The sequence below is a fragment of the Lygodium microphyllum genome, chromosome 29 (assembly GCF_053477565.2).
Source record: "Lygodium microphyllum isolate KBCC chromosome 29, Lygodium_microphyllum_v1.1.10, whole genome shotgun sequence".
Taxonomy (NCBI): Eukaryota; Viridiplantae; Streptophyta; class Polypodiopsida; order Schizaeales; family Lygodiaceae; genus Lygodium; species Lygodium microphyllum.
In genome coordinates, this window is record NC_141163.1 from 103,139,691 (window position 1) to 103,147,585 (window position 7,895).

General features: G+C 39.4%; 1 pseudogene; it reads right to left on the bottom strand.

Annotated features, from left to right (window-relative positions):
- Positions 1–1,116: 1,116 nt before the first annotated feature.
- LOC148010977 (uncharacterized) lies at positions 1,117–3,472 on the bottom strand (annotated as a pseudogene).
- Between the last annotated feature and the right edge of the window lie 4,423 nt (positions 3,473–7,895).

Consider the following 7,895-nt stretch of genomic DNA (forward strand, 5'->3'; position numbering starts at 1 on the left):
ACCATAGATTCTCTTTTCTTGTCTCTTGTTATTATAGCTACTTCCAATTCTACTAGATTGGAGATAGGATCTTGATTCTTCAATTGATTACTTGTGGCATTAGCCTTATTAGTGGCTATTGGATTGAGACAATCTTTAGCATCTTGCCTTTTCCTTTACATAAACTATAGAGGGTCTTGTAATCCATGGATCTTCTAGGGTTTGGAAAATTTGGAAAAATGTAAGTCTCCTCACTATATCTGTACCATTCCACTTTGGATCTATGTCCACTATCAGACTACCTACATCTATAACTTTGGGAGGGGAACCTTCTTGGATCAAAATTAAGACCAAAGGATTTTGGATTTATGTCTTGAGTTGTTGTCTCGGATTCCAATAGGTTGAATCTTGCTTCATTATCTTTCTTCCTTTTGTCATGTATCTCCTTTGGAGAGCATGTGTCCTCCGTGTGGTTCTTTCTCACAAAATAAGAGTAGAAGGCTCTAGGGATGGTTGCCTTTTGGGCATATTCAATGGTTAAATATTTTTCTTGATGACACTTTTCACACTAGATGTTTGATTGCATGACATCTCTTCTTACTACTATAGTGTTTGATAGGTTGGCAGTATTCACTTTTATGTGTTTAGATATTCTGTAATCACATCCATGAGCTCCTTAATATTTTCAAGTTTGTTGGATAAGTAATCCTTCAATTTTTCTCCTCTTAGAGCACTTGAAATAGGGTTTTGGGGAGTCTTTGAAATCACCACATAGACTGTTTGTGTTGATGCAAAGGGTCCTCTATTCTGCTTTTCGTTTAAAGTTCCTATTTGGACTATTGTCTCTTGATTCCAATTGATAGGGTTCCACTATTGTTGCTAATTTACCAATGGAGGAATTGTTTGAGACCGCTGTCATTGTTGTTGAACTATCACTTGAGGCACTCTTTGTAGCTGTGAACTTCGTGCACTGTATCGAGGCACAGTTGGTATCTTTGGGTAGGAGTAGGGAAGAGTCCCTACTAGGTGATAAGAAACTAAATGAGACCGCCACTAAGCCTAGGGCAATGCAAGATTAGTGCAATGCTATGGAGGATCAAAATACACAAGGAAATCCATAATGGAGAGACAACGATGTAGGCAACACTCAACAATATATTCCAATGCTTAATGATCATACAATGGCAGGTCTCTTATATAGAGAACCTCAAGACAATAGCCTGCTATGTGGCATCCTCTGATCCACATTCAACTTGTGGTGACCCTTGTCCCACATCTATCCATGAAGTCCACATCCTCCTATGTGGCTACCATAAATCACACAATGATACCCCTCTAGGGTACCAATAACAATATTCCAATAATTGGACATTGCACATTTCAACACCCCTCCTCAATGTACAATCAGTGTGACCATCTCACCTCTCACCCCCAATGATTTGGCATTGCCAAACTCACTCTCTCAACACTCCCCCTCAATGACAAATTGGAGTGTTCAACAAATGTGTGTGCATGTGTCTAGCAACCTAGACACCTCAAGTCCATTTCGAGCACCATGCTGCTCGGGAGGAACCACCCAAGTGCTTTTTAGACACCCCATGTGTCAGGGAGAAGGAACCAACCCAAGTAGTGCATCATCAACGTACACTACTCCTGCACACCACAATCAAATATCCTTTTTGAGCACCCGTGGGCTCGGGCAGAGGACCCTCATAAACATGGGTGAGAGAATTACATCCATTTTATGTCCATGCAAGGGCAAGGCACCCGCAAATAAAGGTGTCATAAAAAATACATCCATAGGTATAGATTGTGAATGAGCACATCATTGTTCACAATCTTTCAATACATGTGTCACTAGATTTGACACAAAAATATCTATGCCATATATGCCATTGACTAAATATGTGGCTCTTGCCACAACCAAGATTGACATATATTTTGATTCCCAAAGATATTCCATATGGAGATTCATCTTAGGGAGTGGTATGGAAAGGATAAGAGGCTAAGGGGCTAAGGCTTGTTTCAAACCACACAAGATAAGATCATTTATGTAGCCATACGTTCCCAACAGCCTCTGCACCTCGAAATCATCTGGGCTGCAGATTTCGATGCTGTTGATGACGGTCGGGTGGCGAGAAGGAAGTGACTGAGTCTTCTGAGTGGCCTTGAAAGAGCTCCATTTGGTGGAACCCCACGGGCCTGACTGAAAGAAGACGCCAGTAGAGGAGCCCAATTGATGATACCCAACACCAACACTTCCAACGGAAGGCAGAACCAGGGCTGCCATCGCGGGGCGGAAGGCTCACCACTCTCTCCACCGCGCTGAAACAGATCACGCTTATTCCAAACATCTTCCTTATAAGCAAGGATAACAATGGCAACCTCGTGATCCATTTTGAGAAGGGCAGTGCCGGCTCCTTCTTCAGTATCCCTTTCACTGCAATCATTTTTCAATCCCAACTTGCTTGCGTAGTGATCGTGGTGCTTAAACAGTGAGTCTGATAACTTCAGTGCTCATCTGAAGTGAACAGATTATTGAGTCCTGAACCAAGGGCTACTTAGCTCAGATATCTACCACCTGAGTCTTTAGGGATACCAATGATACTTGCTACCTCTGCTGAAATTAAACTAATGGCAGAAACAAACGTGCACCAAAGTATGATGAAGAACTCACTGCTCTGCACCGGAGGAAAACTCTTATAGCTCATCCTCCATTCTCAGATATTCGCCCACATCAGACTGATGGTAAGCAACAATACCGTTTGGGTCAAGCTTTCTGCAATCCTGTGTGGATTTCGCAGCGACTCCAAAGCCAAGGGGGATATCAGACATGGAGAAGATGACAACACCCTGGTTCTGCTGGGTGTTATCGGTGATGCGAGCAAGGCCGCTTTTGAGGACGTGGTTGCCGTACAGGAAGGACATCTCGGCGGACGGCTTGAGCCAGATTTTGAACTTGGCATGTGCGGCGAGGAGGTCAAGGCAAGAGGCGACGAGGTGAAACTTGCCGGATTTCGTGAATTTGCCGACGCAGGTGCCGAGGCCCACGAGCTTGTCCCTGGAGATGTTGGTGGCCTTCTTGACCAGGGCTTCGCTGACGTAGTAGACGCGGTTCTTGTGCAGGCAGAAGCAGTAGCGACCGGGGGAGGATGCAGAGGAGGCCCCTTCCAGGGCAGACCTCTCTACCAGGTGCTTCAGGTTGGATCCCACAAACTTGTGGAGTTTCTCAAACACCGCCGTCGTCTCCTGCTCGTCCAGAGGCCGCATCTCTCTCTCTCTCTCTCTGTCTGTGGCTACACTAATCTACCTAAGCTTAGCGGATGACCAGCTCTGATACCATGATAAGAAACTAAATGAGACCGCCACTAAGCCTAGGGCAATGCAAGATTAGTGCAATGCTATGGAGGATCAAAATACACAAGGAAATCCATAATGGAGAGACAACGATGTAGGCAACACTCAACAATATATTCCAATGCTTAATGATCATACAATGGCAGGTCTCTTATATAGAGAACCTCAAGACAATAGCCTGCTATGTGGCATCCTCTGATCCACATTCAACTTGTGGTGACCCTTGTCCCACATCTATCCATGAAGTCCACATCCTCCTATGTGGCTACCATAAATCACACAATGATACCCCTCTAGGGTACCAATAACAATATTCCAATAATTGGACATTGCACATTTCAACACTAGGACTATATTTAGTGGACAAACCATTCCTTTCATTTGAGAAGGTAGGACTCCTCTTCCAGAAGTCATAGATAATCTTGCTTCAACTTCACCATACAGTCTTGCACCTTCCAATGCAATTTACAAATTAGTTGGTCTTCTTAATTCCACAAACTTTTGAATCTGTGGTTGTAGATCTCTAAGAAAAACTCCCTTCTAGATGCCCTCATCCAAGTTATGGTTGGTTTTTCTCTTGAGTATGGATTCTATTCTAGAGATATATGCTTCCATCTATTCTCTAGAGGATTGACTCAAATTCATGAACTTCTCTCGCATCTCCTCTTTGAAACCTTCACACCTGAGTTTGGTGAGAAATGCTACCCTTAGTTTGTCTTATGTGTTGAAATTTCTTGCTGCTTGTCTCTCATACCACTAAAACATTTAAAGAGTAAAGGAATATCACCAATCAATACTCTAGGGTTCTAGTATTATTGGCCATATAGGCTACCATGAACTTGGTTGCATGAAGATTGGGATCTTCATTGTACTCTCCCTTGAAAATTGGCAATGGGACTACATTCACTAGCCTATCATCAACATTATTTAGGACATATATGGCTAGGAAAGGGACATTGCTTACCTTTGGGAGAGTGCTACAATGACATCAAAGGAGGCTTCTCCTACTAGTTCATTCTTAACTTTGATTTTTTCCTTCTCTCTTGTCATGTACCTTCAGATTCATTCTAGTGCTTACCTCTTCATCATGTCATTCATCAAGGAGTTGACTCCACCCACTTTTTTGGTGCTTCATAGAAGGAAAATATAATAGATTTCGTCTTTGGAAGTCTCTCTTATCAACATTTCTTCTACTTCTTTCTTTTCATAGTCTCCAAACTCTACTTTCATTTCATTGTAGAGAGGAAGATGTTCCATTCTAAAGATATCAAAATTCATTCTTTTGAAAATTTTCATAGTACCATCGTTTTGGTAGTACAAACTTTGGAGGGTGTCAACGGCATAAGATGTGAAGAACACTCTATCTAATAGCTTCTAATGGATTGCCAATTGGAGAAAAAAAAGGTTGTCAGTGCACCACATGTCTCATCTGTCTTATTGTTGTGTGTCAATGAATCATAGTCCTAGCTGTTTTCCTTCTTATTCTTGTAGACCTCCACTCACCATGACTCCTAGAGCTTCTTTATAACCTCACAACTAATAATTTTAGGAAAATATTTAATGAAAGCCAAGTATTGCATTGATGATCTATCTCTCTATTTTGTTTAGTTTTCCCCCAAATAGATTGACACAATTTTTGCAATTCTTTATTACTTCTATAGATAGGGAGAATAGTTCATCGCAAAAGGCTTGCATCAAGATAGCATTGTGTTCTCGCCATTAGGGAATGAGTCCTTTGAAGAAAGTGGCTTTGTCTAGGAATTCTACCAATTATTTTGTAGTACTTGGAATCTTAGAATCTTATGTGCTTCTTTTCCTCTTCAATAGTGTTATTTCCTCCATTTCCAACCTCATGTAGATGCTTATTGATGGCAATTTTCTCTATCTATCCATCAAAACATGAATCTCTCTAGAAAACATCAAATAAAGGGAAAAATAGTGAAATAATATTTATATTTTCACACCAATAAGATTTCTCTTTATGCTTTCAAGAAACCATAGGAAGAAAAAGAACATAATCATGAATTGTCTACGTAACATTATAGAATGAATCTCCTATAGATTTATCACAACTTATTCTTCATATCCACTAATAAAAAAATTTAAAATACAAATTAATTCTCAATATTGAATATAAAATGATCACATAAGCTTCATTATTCATGATTCATAGACTTCTTTCAATCTCTCACAATCTCTCATAGATACAATGTTTTAACATAGAAAATTGACTATCCTTTGCTCAATCTCTCTCTCTCTCTCTCTCTCTCTCTCTCATGATCTTAGTCACTCATATATCATAATCCTCATCCAATATAATAGAGTGAAACTCAATAATTATCTCTTATTTGTGGAGATATCTCTCAAGAGATATGCCTCATCCAAAGAGACATAGAGACACTACAGTGACCTTTTAGAGTTCACTACAATCACCATCATTTTAGTCTTCACTTCAAGTCCTCAATAGCTACATATTCACTTCTTGTAGCTATTAAAAATTTCTTTTTTTTCCAAGATTAAAAAACTTTCCTAAGCTAAACTTTCATCCCACAAAACACTCACAGAAGTAAACAGAAGCTCAATAGAACACCACAAAAAATATCAACAAAATATAAAACATCATAAATCAAACCAAAACCATTCAAAATCAACAAAACCATTCAAGATATACTCAACCACAATCAAACCCAACAATTCACAATCTCAACCTCTCAAACAAAAAGTAAATAAACCAAAATAGAGGCAAAACACGCCTATTAGAACCAGACAAACATACAAGAGAACCCTACATAACATCATAACTCAACCAAAAATCAATATGAGCTTCTCAAATACACTCAATCCATCCCAAAATACTCTAAAACACCTCAAACACCATTCAGAAACATCAATTCCACCATAAAATCATTAATTTAGCTCTAAAAAATAACCAAAAAAAATTTATCCAATTATTTCAATCCTCAACATCATTTAGTTTTGCTCTGATACCACGTGTATCGTCCTCGACCATTAATCCCTTGATGACATGATTTAGTGGCCCATCAAGAGATTATCCTAAGTGATGTTTCCTTGCACTCTTTAGAATAACATGGGTTTTGTCACACTGACTCTCCTAAGTCCACTCTACAATGTAAGGTTCCACACATAACCCATAAAGATTGACCTAAATCTAGGTTCTTAATTCAATGCCAAGTTCATCTAGCAACTTAACTAGCATTAGTCCTTGAGGTGCTCCATTTGTAAGAAGTCAACTTAAATCAAAGAAAACCAATGCGGCACTTGGTTCATAATGAGGCTGAAACAAGGGGGAGCTATGCTTATCAACCCCTCTACCCATAGGGTATACTCATGCATCTGGTCCCCTAAAATAACATCAATCCACCAGATCTAAGATGATACACTAGATATTGATTATTTCTAATTCTAGCACCTTGATATAAGATCCAATCACTTATCTCGGCTAGGAAGACCATCTCCTTTTCAAAATAATCACTATTTTCTCAAAAATACAATTTCAACAACCCTAGGCAATGTCCCTTGGAGGCTTTGCAAAATAATATGTAATCCATAACTCAATTTTTCCTTAGAATATAGTCACATGCTATTCTTCTACTCAAATCACATGCTAAATAATGCATCTCTAGTTTGTTCTTTATGTCACAGATTATTTCCTAAGCTAATTCAACACTTCATGCACAACTCAAGCATAGCTTTCTTTATTCAAGTCTATATAGATGACCTTTACTTTCCTTAATTTTCCATTCAATCATGTTAGGATTTTTGAGAATAAGAGTACGAGTGCAATGAGTACCGAAGGGTCATGTGTGAATAGTAGGTTAGATGTTGCTTGATTTGATGGAGTAGCTAAGTACTAGACATAGTCATGCTATCATTTAGAGCTTCCAATGACTTTAAGAGTGTTTTAGCAAGGCAACAAATCATATATGCTTAGCTTTCCCTCCCAATCTTTGTTAGGAGACCTCCTCTCTTATCCTCTTTCTCTTTATATCCCTCTCTCTCCCTTCTCTCTCTCTCTCTCTCTCTCTCTCTCTCTCTCTCTCTCTCTCTCTCTCTCTCTCTCTCTCTCTCTCTCTACACACACACACACACACACACATATATATATATATGAAAAGATGTGAGATCTAGAGTATGGCAGTGGCTATGGTGGATTGAAGAGGAAAATTAAGCTCATGACGACATAGACATGACTTGACCTATTACACAAGTGAATTAGGTTCCAAGATTGAGGCTTGGATTCATAAACACAATCTTGTGTATAAGATTGACAATGACCAAGATACTAACTAAAATAGAAAAGTATCATGATATTGCATTCATCATATATCAACAAGTGGTAGTCAAGTACAATGCTTTATAGTTGTTGGATGGGTAGCAGTTTCCCTTTTTGTGCATATGGGATTCAATCTGCCTGCATGTCCTAAGCCTAGAACTACCTCATACAAAGAGGCCATAGTGGGTGTGATTGCAAATATCTCAACACCCCTCCTCAATCACAGCCAGAAAATACAAAGTGTGCATAGGCTTTAGTGAGAGCA